The sequence below is a fragment of the Lissotriton vulgaris genome, chromosome 1_1 (genome assembly GCF_964263255.1).
Source record: "Lissotriton vulgaris chromosome 1_1, aLisVul1.2, whole genome shotgun sequence".
Classification (NCBI taxonomy): Eukaryota; Metazoa; Chordata; class Amphibia; order Caudata; family Salamandridae; genus Lissotriton; species Lissotriton vulgaris.
This window is the reverse complement of record NC_141685.1, coordinates 1,036,367,263-1,036,380,407: the sequence shown is the minus strand read 5'-3', so window position 1 is coordinate 1,036,380,407 and position 13,145 is coordinate 1,036,367,263. Positions and strand designations below refer to the sequence as shown.

Genomic DNA, 13,145 nt, shown 5'->3' with positions numbered 1-13,145 from the left:
GTATCTCCTCTGCAGCCGAAATATTCCAGGAGGTCATCCATCAGACAATCAAGCACATACCTAATTCACTGAACTATAGCGATGATATACTGGTGTATGGGTCAAACACACAGGAACATGATCAAGCTCTGGATTGAGTATGCCATGCTCTCCTAGAAGCCAATTTGACCCTTAACAAGGACAAGTGTGAATTCCATCAGTCCACCCTCAAGTTCTTCGGACATGTGCTCTCAGGGGCTGGGATGAAGCCTGGCCCTGAGAAAGTGACAGCGCTTAACACCACCAAGACCCTCAAGACGTTAGCGACGTCAGATCGTTTCTGGGCATGGCAAGCTACTGCTCTAGATACATCAAGTACTACGCCACCATCAGTCACCCACTCTGTACCCTCACCAAGCAAGGACAACCGTTTGTGTGGAGCTCTCAGTGTGAGCGGGCGTTTCAGGAGATCAAGCAGGCAGTGGAATCGGCGGATAATTTAGCCTATTTTAATCCCAAAAGGAAGACAGAAATAACAGTGGATGCTAGTCCAGTGGGGTTGGGTGCTATTCTGGCTCAATATGACAATGACACTGATCGGCGACACATTGTGGCGTACGCCAGTCGCAGCCTGTCAGACACAGAGAAGGCTTATTCTCAGCCCGAGAAAGAGAGCTTAGCGGTCGTGTGAGCCTGCGAGCATTTCCACGTATTCATTTATGGTAAACATTTCACCATGATTACGGATCACCAAGCACTTGTCACCATCTTCGGTAATCCCAAGGCCAAGATGCCACCTTGCATTGAAAGGTGGGGATTACGCTTACAAGAGTATACTTATACAATCATTCATAAGCCCGGAAAAGCAGAGAATCCGGCGGACTATATGTCCAGACACCCTCAGGCATCTCAGGCTTCCCTTCCGTCGATAGCTGAGGAGTGCATCCACTTTGTGGTAGGTGTGGCCCGACCACCGGCAGTTCCATTGGAAGCAATACTGGAAGCTACTGCACAGGACAACACTCTTCAGAAGGTAGTGCGACGCCTGCGCACACATTACTGGAGACATGACAGCGAGGGGGAACAGAGTGTTCAGCAACTCCGGCAAGAGATGCAGGCCTTCCGACACGTCATTGAAGAGTTATCCGCTACCTCGGAGGGTCTTCTATTGAGAGACCATCGGATCGTCATTACGAGGCAGTTGCGTCAAGGTGTTGTTAATCTTGCCCATGAAGGTCATCGGGAGTGGTGGCATCCAAGAGAGCCCTCCGGGAGCGAGTTTGGTTTCCCCAACTTAATCAAATGGTGGAGCTCACGCTAAAGGATTGCCCCCAGTGTCAACTAGTGAAGTCTGGAGATTCCCCAGCTCCCCTTCAAATGACTAAGTTACCTAGTGGAGTATGACAAGAGTTTGCCATAGATTTTTATGGACCTCTCCAGTCAGGCAGGTATGTTGTAGCTATCATGGATGAGTACTTGAGATTCCCGATAGCCCAGTTTGTGTCATCTACCAACGCCTCCAGCACAATTGCCGTGCTAGATGAGGTGTTTGCCGCCTGGGTAGTTCCCAAGAAACTAAAGACAGACAATGGTCCTCCTTTTAACGGACATGAGTTCAGTGAGTTCGCAAAGCATCTCAATTTTCGACATCGGAAAGTCACGCCTCTGTGGCAACAAGCCAATGGTACTATTGAACGATTTATGGCCACCTTAAAAAAGACTTTCCAACAAGCTACTCTAGAGAAAAAAGACATACAGGTGGCTCTCAATGAGGTCTTAAGAGCCTATAGGACAACACCACATGCTACTACCGGAAAGTGTCCTGCCACTCTCATGTTGGGGCGACCCATTCGAACCAGGATCCCAACCAGGGAAGAAGCTCTGAGACCGGTGTCTCCAACACGCATACACCGAAAACTCTCGGTAGCTGATCAAGCTGGCAAGGATAAAATGAAAGTGTATGCAGACACGAAACGGAGAGGCAAGGTTCCATCTCTTCACACAGGGGATTGTGTGGTGGTCAAACAGGAGCAGTCGAAGAAAACGGACTGTAGGTTTAAGGAGGAACCATTGACTATCACTCAGCAGAAAGGTACAATGATCACTTCTGAGTCTGCAAACAGACGGATCACTCGAAATGTGTCACACTTTCAGAAATGTACCCCGGCCATGAAGGAGATACTTGATGGGGATTCGTTTCAACGAGAGGCGGAAGGAACTAGTCATTCAATTCCACTCCAGAGACCTGATCGACAGGCAGAGGCTGTGTCTGCAGAATTTGGAATGAACCTCCGACCTCGAAGAGACATTCACAAGCCCAAGAGACTGATTGAAGAACTATAATCAAGTCAGTTGTGTTTCTTTTGTAACAAAGGGGGAGATGTGATATTGTGAGCAGTCTAGTTGTCGGGATGGGAGGAGTTACGGAGTGGAGGAAGAGGAGGGGCCACGAAAGGAAAGGGCAGTTAGAGTAGGGACCAGGGCGCCAAAGGAAGCAAAGAATAAAGCTCCTTATAACATGAGATAATTTGTCTGTCATTATTGATATTGAGACATGACATTGCACAGCTTGATTAAATCTTGAGTGGAAATGGCATTGTATCTAAAACAAAGGAGCTTTATGAACCGACGCCAAGTGCAGGCCTGCAAAAGTGCTACAGGGCATTGGGACGCGTCAAGAGCAATATATTAAGGTTCCTATTAAAAATATACTGTGCCGACTCAATTCCAAAAGTCTCCAATTTTAATAAGTATCTTTCGGTTCCAAGAATGGCGTGTAAGAGGCTGTAAGCCCACATTATTATGTTAGAAATAGCCTACTCTAGCGTATGTGCTGACTAAAGATAACACGAGATGTAATGCTTGTACTGGGACTGATTGGTTGACTTGAACTCTTGTCAAAAAGTATTAGAAAAGCGCAGGTTCTCTCTATTTCAAACTAATTTAAAAAGTGCGGCACTGAGCACCTGTTCATTTGAAGCACTTCCCTCGCCAAAATCCGGAAAATGTTGACGACTCCTAAACTAAGAACAACGTGAGAAATATTTGGGGCACGTTGCTGCCATCTAGTGAAACTTTTTAATATTGCAGAGGAGATTTTTTTTGTAACTGTATAAATCAGTCATTATTGTCCTTTACATACATACATGATAACCACGGACATTTCATAGCAGCAAAATAAAGTGAGAAATATATCATTTCAAATTATGTTTTGCGAGAAAATGTTAGTTTGACCGAAGATATATCAAAACTCGTAGACTAAAGAACTCTACGCACCTGGTACGCTTTGATTTCAATTTCTGCTTTTCATGGGGAAACAGTGCAGCAGTCGCAGGCGGGCGTATTGAAAGGCTCAAAAATATATACGTCAGGTGAAAAACATACGCAAGAGGCCAGCCTGCACTACCTTTCCACGCGCTGTGATGGTGTGCCATGGCAACTCCTCTTGACAACCCCTGACGCAGTTCAGAACAAAATTAACAACTGCCTGCTATTTTAGAGTCGAACTAAAGTGCGATTAAAGGCACGGGCAGCATACGAGCCCTATCTCTATAACTTGAAGCAACAGGACTGCTTTTCATGCATTGGAGCTGGCTTTCAGGTTGGCTTTATTTCAATTATGAGCACGTTGGGAGCTGTTGACTTGGCGCCCATAACTGAAAATATATCGATTTTAATGTAATTTTCAGTGCATTAGGACAGCCGCTGCTAACACCCACCGTCCATGTTTTGCACTCCAGGTACCAGGATTGAAATTCTGCAAATTCAGTGAAATTCTGAGAAAATCCTGAAAATGTTAAGTGCCATGCAATTTGAATCGTTTTCTGGTAGAGTGCATCTTTTTCCCGCAGAAAATGAAATGCATTTTTGGTAGGACTTTTGGCATTTTTATTGGAAAACCCCCCAAACATCACACTAATCTTGCAAAGTCGTGACGTGCATAATTGTACAGGTTGCCCCATGGTGGGATTATAATTTTGCATGCCTGAAGCCAGAAAGTGACATTCTACCCTCTGCTCCTGAGATGGTGTAACTCAAACAAACACCTTTTGTGTGAGTTATGTTCTGCCCGTTCAACACTGTCATTTTTTTTCATTTATTTATGACGTAGGTTTTAAGAGGGCCGCACTTCGGGACTCTCAGAGCGCTGATTTATCTAATTAAGGCTTTTACCTTCGCACCTCCAATCTCGAGGCACACCTTGGTACAATTGTCGCGTGGTGCATTTTTTCCAGAATTCTCTTCTGTCACAGCTTGTACATGGGTCTGTCCGCCTATCTTATGACCATCAGGCAACATGAGCAAAATGTTGCTATTTGGACAGTGTGTCATTTTCAAAAATGTGACTGCGTTTCAGCGACCCGGCGAGAACTGTAGTGGCTGCAGTGGAACACAGAGTGCTCTTTAAGAGACTCTTGACCCACAAATAATGAAGCAGCCTTGGACAGCCAGGGCTGGCCAACATTTTCGCTCGCACACATCCTTCCTGCTCGATCAATCAACCAATCATGGTATTCATAAAGCGCACTACCTACCCGTGAGGGTCTCAAGGCGCTGGAGGGGGGGGGGGGGGGGGGACGCTGCTACTGATCGAAGAGCCAGGTCTTGAGAAGTCTCCTGGAGGTTAGGAGGTCTTCAGTCTGCCGCAGTCGGATGGGGAGGGTGTTCCATGTCTTGGCAGTGATGACCCTGTTCCCAGCAAGCACTGGGAGGGGGCAAGCTGTCAAAGAGGCAAAGCTGCCTGCAAAACATATTGAAGGGCATAAAACGCCCGACAGTGCCCGCAAAACATTTAGAGGAGCCAGGGTGACAGCAGAAGAGTGTATAAGGAAGGGGCGGGGATGTGTCCTGCCTGAGGGGAATCACTCTTTACCAGGCAGGACCGTTACCATGTAGCTAAGTATCTGTACCTGTACCATGCAGGCCTTTTTTTGTAATACGTTTTTTCATGTTACTTAAAAAAATATTTTATGGTTTAGGGGTCGGTAGAGGTAAAGGGAGGTGAGGGAAACTTGAGGGTTTAGGTGGTTAGAGGAAAAGAGAGGTGAGGGTGGCGAGGTTTGGCGGTGGGCAGAGGTAAATGGAGGTAAGGCTGATTTAAGAGCTGGGGGGTGGAAGCAAAGGGAGCAGAGGGTGACTCCAGGGTTATGGGCTGGGTAGATGTGAAGGGAGGTGAAGGTGTCTTGAAAGCTCAGGGGTGGGTTCGGGTAAAGGGGGGTTCGGCTGTTTTTACTGTTTGGTGCGTGGGCAGAGGCAAAGGTGATTTTAGGATTCAGGTGTGGGTAGAGGTAAAGGGAGCTGAGGCCGACTTGAGGGTTCAGGAGTGGGTAGAAGTAAAGAGAGGTCTGGGCAACTTGAGCGTTAGGGTGTGGGTAGAGTTAAAGGGAGGTGAGGGCAGCTTGAGGGCTGAGGGGTGGGTGGAAGTAAAGGGAGGAGAGGGTGAGTCGAGGGTTAAGTGGTGGGTAGGGTACAGGGAGGTCCTATTCTACTCAGATGTTTTTGTATAGCGCTTGGCTACCAGTAGGCCTCCCAGCGCTTTCATAGCTACCGTAGGGGGTATGGGTTACTTGAAATTTCACGGTTGGTAGAGATAATGTGACTTGAGTGTTGAGGGGCCGGTAAAGGTATGGGAGGTAAGGATGATTTTAGGGTTCGGACTGGGTGGAGTTAAAGGGAGGTAAGAATGGTTTTAGGGGTTAGGAGTGGGCACACGCCTGGAAAAAATCAGGATTCGCAGATGATACAACAGTGCACCAACCTATTTAGTTGGCTTTTTAATTGAATTGTTGATTTTAAAGTCAAGAATGGACCGCATGCAGGCGTATGCGCAGGCTCACAGCTGCTGTCTCGCTGGGGATGTTGAATCTAAAGAGGTGAAACAAACCAAAATCCTCCCACAGTCGCCTGGGCCGTCCTGGGCGCTGGAAAAATGAAACCAACTGCGGTTCCTCTCCACCCTGGGTCCCGTGCCTCTGCACGTGCTTCAAGATTGATACCGACACCCTGACATGAAATGCAGAATAAGGCACTTAAGTAAGTCGGTTGACTTGCATAGCCAGCACGCTCCCCCTGAACATTGTTTCAGCAGCACTGCTGGTACAGAGCAGCCTCTTCAATGGCTGGAGCTCTGGTCTCCCGAGGAGCAGGCCGCAGGCCTCTAGTGAGAGTGAACTCTGAGTACCCCACCCCCACCCTCAGGCCCAGTGCGGGGCAGCAAGCCCCAAAGGTAAACTATAAACCTCCCCCCTCAGGGGCAGCAGGCCCTGTGACACCCTGCGCAGCAGAGGCCTGCTCCTAGCGACCTGCGGCTCTGGAGGAAGAAGCATGTCCCCTCCTCCCGTCCCCCACCCTAGTCAAGGAGCTGCCTGCCCCGGTGACCTGGAGGGGCTCGGTGTCTGCAGCGTGTGTCTGGTTTCTGCAGCATCAGCCCCCTCGTGGCGGTGAACGGTGCTCTCCAGAGGCAGGAGCAGCGGGCTAGTGACGGGGACCTCACCCGAAGCCCCTATCCCGCCACTGCCTGCCCCCCTGGAGGAGCAGCAGGCCTCTAGCTAGAGAGAACGCTGCCAACCCCTCTCCAACCACAGCCGTGCCGAAGCAGCTGCCCCCTAGTGACAAGGACCTCTGCCAACCTACCCTCGCCACCATCACCCCCCCTTGCAGGAGCAGCTGCCCCCTAGTGACAGGAACCTCTGCCAATCTACCCTCGCCACCATCCCCACCCCGTGCAGGAGCAGCTGCCCCCTTGCCACAGGGACCTCTGCCAACCTACCCTCGCCACCATCACCACCCCGTGCAGGAGCAGCTGCCCCCTTGCGACAGGGACCTCTGCCAACCTACCCTCGCCACCATCACCACCCCGTGCAGGAGCAGCTGTCCCCTAGCGACAGGGACCTCTGCCAACCTACCCTCGCCACCATCACCACCCCGTGCAGGAGCAGCTGCCTCCTTGCGACAGGGACCTCTGCCAACCTACCCTCGCCACCATCACCACCCCATGCAAGAGCAGCATGCCCCCTAGTAACAGGGACCTCTGCCAACCTACCCTCGCCACCATCACCCCCCCCCCCCCGTGCAGGAGCAGGTGCCCCCTAGTGACAGGAACCTCTGCCAACCTACCCTCGCCACCAACACCACCCCGTGGAGGAGCAGCATGCCCCCTAGTGACAGGAACCTCTGCCAACCTACCCTCGCCACCATCACCCCCCACCCTTGCAGGAGCAGCTGCCCCCTAGCGACAGGGACCTCTGCCAACCTACCCTCGCCACCATCACCACCCCGTGCAGGAGCAGCTGCCCCCTTGCGACAGGGACCTCTGCCAACCTACCCTCGCCACCATCACCACCCCATGCAAGAGCAGCATGCCCCCTAGTGACAGGGACCTCTGCCAACCTACCCTCGCCACCATCACCCCCCCCCCCCCACCCTTGCAGGAGCAGCTGCCCCCTAGCGACAGGGACCTCTGCCAACCTACCCTCGCCACCATCACCCCCCCACCCTTGCAGGAGCAGCTGCCCCCTAGTGACAGGAACCTCTGCCAACCTACCCTCGCCACCATCACCACCCCGTGCAGGAGCAGCTGCCCCCTTGCGACAGGGACCTCTGCCAACCTACCCTCGCCACCAACACCGCCCCATGCAAGAGCAGCATGCCCCCTAGTGACAGGGACCTCTACCAACCTACCCTCGCCACCATCAGCCCCCCACCCTTGCAGGAGCAGCTGCCCCCTAGCGACGGACCTCTGCCATCCTACCCTCGCCACCGTCACCACCCCGTGCAGGAGCAGCTGCCCCCTTGCGACAGGGACCTCTGCCAACCTACCCTCGCCACCATCACCACCCCATGCAAGAGCAGCATGCCCCCTAGTGACAGGGACCTCTGCCAACCTACCCTCGCCACCATCACCCCCCACCCTTGCAGGAGCAGCTGCCCCCTAGCGACAGGGACCTCTGCCAACCTACCCTCGCCACCATCACCACCCCGTGCAGGAGCAGCTGCCCCCTAGTGACAGGGACCTCTGCCAACCTACCCTCGCCACCATCACCACCCCATGCAAGAGCAGCATGCCCCCCAGTGACAGGGACCTCTGCCAACCAACCCTCGCCACCAACACCACCCCGTGCAGGAGCAGCTGCCCCCTAGCGACAGGGACCTCTGCCAACCTACCCTCGCCACCATCACCAACCCGTGGAGGAGCAGCATGCCCCCTAGTGACAGGAACCTCTGCCAACCTACCCTCGCCACCATCACCCCCCACCCTTGCAGGAGCAGCCGCCCCCTAGCGACAGGGACCTCTGCCAACCTACCCTAGCCACCAACACCACCCCGTGGAGGAGCAGCATGCCCCCTAGTGACAGGAACCTCTGCCAACCTACCCTCGCCACCATCACCCCCTCCCCCCTTTGCAGGAGCAGCTGCCCCCTAGCGACAGGGACCTCTGCCAACCTACCCTCGCCACCATCATCACCCCGTGCAGGAGCAGCATGTCCCCTAGTGACAGGAACATCTGCCAACCTACCCTCGCCACCATCACCCCCCCCCTTGCAGGAGCAGCTGCCCCCTAGCGACAGGGACCTCTGCCAACCTACCCTCGCCACCATCACCACCCCGTGCAGGAGCAGCATGCCCCCTAGTGACAGGAACCTCTGCCAACCTACCCTCGCCACCATCACCCCCCCCCCTTGCAGGAGCAGCTGCCCACTAGCGACAGGGACCACTGCCAACCTACCCTCGCCACCATCACCACCCCGTGCAGGAGCAGCATGCCCCCTAGTGACAGGAAATCTGCCAACCTACCCTCGCCACCATCACCCCCCCTACCCTTGCAGGAGCAGCTGCCCCCTAACGATAGGGACCTCTGCCAATCTACCCTCGCCACCATCACCACCCCGTGCAGGAGCAGCATGTCCCCTAGTGACAGGAACATCTGCCAACCTACCCTCGCCACCATCACCCCCCCCCCCCTTGCAGGAGCAGCTGCCCCCTAGCGACAGGGACCTCTGCCAACCTACCCTCGCCACCATCACCACCCCGTGCAGGAGCAGCATGCCCCCTAGAGACAGGAACCTCTGCCAACCTACCCTCGCCACCATCACCCCCCCCCCCTTGCAGGAGCAGCTGCCCACTAGCGACAGGGACTTCTGCCAACCTACCATCGCCACCATCACCACCCCGTGCAGGAGCAGCATGCCCCCTAGTGACAGGAAATCTGCCAACCTACCCTCGCCACCATCACCCCCCCCCCTACCCTTGCAGGAGCAGCTGCCCCCTAGCGATAGGGACCTCTGCCAATCTACCCTCGCCACCATCACCACACCGTGCAAGAGCAGCTGCCACCTAGTGACAGGGACCTCTACCAACCTACCCTCGCCACCATCGCCACCCCGTGCATGAGCAGCTGCCCCCTAGCGACAGGGACCTCTGCCAACCTACCCTCGCCACCATCACCACCCCGTGCAAGAGCAGCATGCCCTCTAGTGACAGGGACCTCTGCCAACCTACCCTCGCCACCATCACCCCCCCCTACCCTTGCAGGAGCAGCTGCCCCCTAGCGATAGGGACCTCTGCCAATCTACCCTCGCCACCATCACCACCCCGTGCAAGAGCAGCTGCCACCTAGTGACAGGGACCTCTACCAACCTACCCTCGCCACCATCGCCACCCCGTGCATGAGCAGCTGCCCCCTAGCGACAGGGACCTCTGCCAACCTACCCTCGCCACCATCACCACCCCGTGCAAGAGCAGCATGCCCTCTAGTGACAGGGACCTCTGCCAACCTACCCTCGCCACCACCACCACCACCCCGTGCAGACCAACCCCTCCACCCTCGTCCAGGGGCAGCAGGCCTCTGGCGACAAGGGACGCTCGTGCCAGCCCGCAGCCCGCACTCCCATCCAGGAGCTGCAGGCGCCTGTAGTGGGTAGGCGCTCTGTGCCCTTCAGGCCAGGAACCTTCGGTCCCACAGAGTGGGACCCACAGTCCGGTCCTCGCACCTCTATGCCAACTCTCCACAACAGACCCTCCTAGCGCCTGCGAGCTTTGTTCTTCCCGTGTCTGAGGCAGTCTGTCCTCCGAACTAGCCTTGGTGCCTTGGTCTCCCCAGTGCAGATGTCTCCCCCTTGCCACCTGACGCTGGGTGCCCTCACACAATAACGCAGGTTGTTCCCAGTGACCGCAGCTCAGTCATACTCACACTGGGGTAGCTCCTGGCTCTCACTTGTGATTCGGAGCGCTGTGTTAGCATCACAGCCTCTGCCACCTCATCTCACCCTCGGGCAAACCAGGAGAAGTCCTTACAGGCCAGAGTCTGGACACCTCGAGGCACAGGGCAAAAGTTAACCAGTCCCCTTAAACAATAACTTTTCCAACTACAAGAAATATTCCAATTACTAGCTTGCACAATAAATTAACTATTTGGTGTCCACCATACTCGTCGCATACAAAGACTTATATCCTGCCTTGTCAATTTTGAGCCCAGTCCAGAGACGGACTGGTCTTGCAAAAAAAATGTAGCGTCCTTCCAATATACTGACCGGAGGCCTGGAGCAGGGGTCATAAAATCTGCAATACTGGGGTAGATTTGGTTATATATCGGGTAAGTCAACAAAGTTGGGGCAGAGTTAGTCACATGTTGCTTCACCTAGAGCCTGTGCGTTGTCATCTTACCTTCAACAGCTGAAATAGGAAGTTTGGGCGCCTTTTCAAGTGGTCTCTTCTTTTCTTTTTGAGTTTCTTTGCACTTCACGTTCCTTTCTTCTCTTCTCTCTTCTCTTCCTCTCTCCCTCCTCGTTTGCCTTTTCTTCAAGATCTCCTTTGCTCTGTATCTACGCTGTTAGTCTTTTTCTCTCAGTTTCCCCTGTTTGTGTCTTTAACTATTTTCTTCCAGCCTTTGTCGACCCTCTTCCTACGTCACTCATTCATCACCTCTTTTTCTGTCACCCCTCACACCTCCAGTACTTTCTTGCTTCTCTCCCTCTGTTAATGTCAAACTTGTGCTTTACCTGATTTCCTCAAACCCCTTTTCTGCCCCTAACCTTAGATTTCCGCTTCTCTTATCCCCAGTTCTAAAGCTGTACCTCTATGGCACTCACTCTTCTCTCTGCTTCACATTCTTACTTACTGTGCACCTTCCAAACCCTCTGGGACTCCAACAATCCCACTCTTTTTCCTTCTGGACCATGTAGTTGAGGGCTCCTACTCCGCAAGTTTCGCACTGTTCCGGCTCCTTCTCAGTCTTGGGTGATAGTGTGCCCAGGACTAGATAATGAGACAGCAACAGGAATTCCCTCTTCCCACTGTCTGTTTACTAAGCGCTGCTAGGAGATGTGAAGCCAGCGGTATAAATTCAATGTGTCATGTTGTTGAGGCTGAGATCTTCTCTCCTAGCTACGGCGCTGGGCATGAGATGTACCTGAAGTGCGCCTCTGGGATTCCAAATCACACCTGATGCCTCCCAGGAGGACAGCCAGGCTCTGTACGCACGGCTCCATCCTCTCACTTTAACCTCTTCCTTGCCAAGTGGTCATGAGCAGGGAAATCGAACAATAGGGTCACTTGGTCAGTGAATACATTGAGCAGTGCTACATGGTGAGTTTTTTGCATTGGTTGAGGGTTCTTTGGTTTAGTATAAACATTTATGTTTCAAGATCTCACTTCAAGCCTACAACCTTCATTTCGGCTACTTCAGGTGAGTTTGGCCTTTAGGTCCAACAGGGGTCTGGCTGACTCAGCCCCAGTGGTAACAAGAGATATGTTTTGTGAGGACATTTGTATACTGCACAATGCAACCAATGCTGTCTCAAGGGAGGTTAAACTGGGTGTTGCCTTAGTCTTATTCTAAATGTGGGATGTACTATCCACCTACTGCAGTGCTCTGTATGATTTTAATACATTCATGGTATCTGGAGGTGAAATTCATATCTGATGGGAGAGATTTGACCACTCGTCCTTTCCATCTTGTAGAATCAAGGAGAAATGTCCCTAAATGCAAGGGTTCTGCATTGCCTAATTTGAGACGGTGATTCCCAGTGGGTGCCACTGTGAGAAGTTGGCCTGGTATATGCTGACCACTAATTATAGTGGGCAACTTGTACCAGTCCAAACAACCCTTATTGATGATTAGGTTAACGACAACCTTTATTGAAAGCTATCCTAGTAGTAGCTATGGAGAGCAGCCTTCAGGCTAAGCCTCGAAGGAATGTAAAGCAGCTAGTTTTACCAGGTCAGAACCTCCTGAATGACCAAATGAAAGGAGAACCACACAAATAATGTATAAAATATATGTATATATTACTAAACACTCTCTACTAACCTCTTTATGAGATTAGAGAACAAAGCACACAATATTAAATTACTAGAACAACAGTAAATTGCACAATACAAAGTGGGCTCCAGGGGGAAACCAAACCATATACTAAGAAAGTGGTATAACAACCACATCTTGACTAGACACAGTGCCTAGAGCATGTAGAATCGCTGGGACCCCAAGGAACCACCCAAAGTAGTGACACAGGGGACCCACTGAGGATGGGTGCAGTGTGAGAACACAGGTGCGAGCTCCGTACAACTCTATGGGAAAGTCGCGGTTGGAATTTTAAAGATTAAGGACACTTCTTAGAGGACTTTGAGCAAACCCTTTCAAACATAGAAGGTTCTAAGGCCAGCTCCCTTGTGAGTACTGGAGTACCCCTGTTACCTAATCCAGGGGAGCCGGGTGCATAGGTTTCAAGTGATGTCAGGAATCTTCGTAGTTTTCAATGGCGTGATGCAGAAAAGTGCTGTTGCCGGGAAGATGAAAAGTGTCCGGTGGAATCCAAGCCTGGATTTGAGGTGAGGAGAATCTGAAAGCAGAGGGGACACAGTCTGGGTCATTTCAGGGTGACCAGGGGCTCGGTAGACGAATGCCCACTGATGTCGGGTGTTTCAGGTGAGAAGAGGTGAAGCTTGACTCTGCAGCCACGGGGACTAGGAGATGTCGACGATGACCAAAGTCTGGAGGTGAGCTGTCCCACGAAGGATGTCGAGTGCTGGGGGGTCAGTGTCCAGATTGAACACCAACAAGCCTTGGCAACGGCAACCCACACGGTCAGGGGAAATCAGCTTCAGTGAGGACCTGCAAGGTTCTGGGGACTCTCCAAGCAATGGAGAGTCAGGGCACATCTGGAGCAACC

At 52.6% G+C, this 13,145-nt stretch overlaps 1 protein-coding gene across 2 annotated transcripts in view; it reads right to left on the bottom strand.

Annotated features, from left to right (window-relative positions):
• TSPAN16 (tetraspanin 16) overlaps positions 1-11,213 on the bottom strand; it is a 64,046-nt gene extending 52,833 nt beyond the window's left edge. The window contains exon 1 of one of the 2 annotated variants that reach the window (XM_086936442.1): positions 11,096-11,213. The gene's annotated coding sequence lies outside the window, so the exon portion shown is untranslated. Of the gene's footprint in view, positions 1-10,168; positions 10,285-11,095 lie in introns of those variants that run through there. The other variant, XM_086936441.1, reaches the window with a different exon arrangement.
• Positions 11,214-13,145: the final 1,932 nt, after the last annotated feature.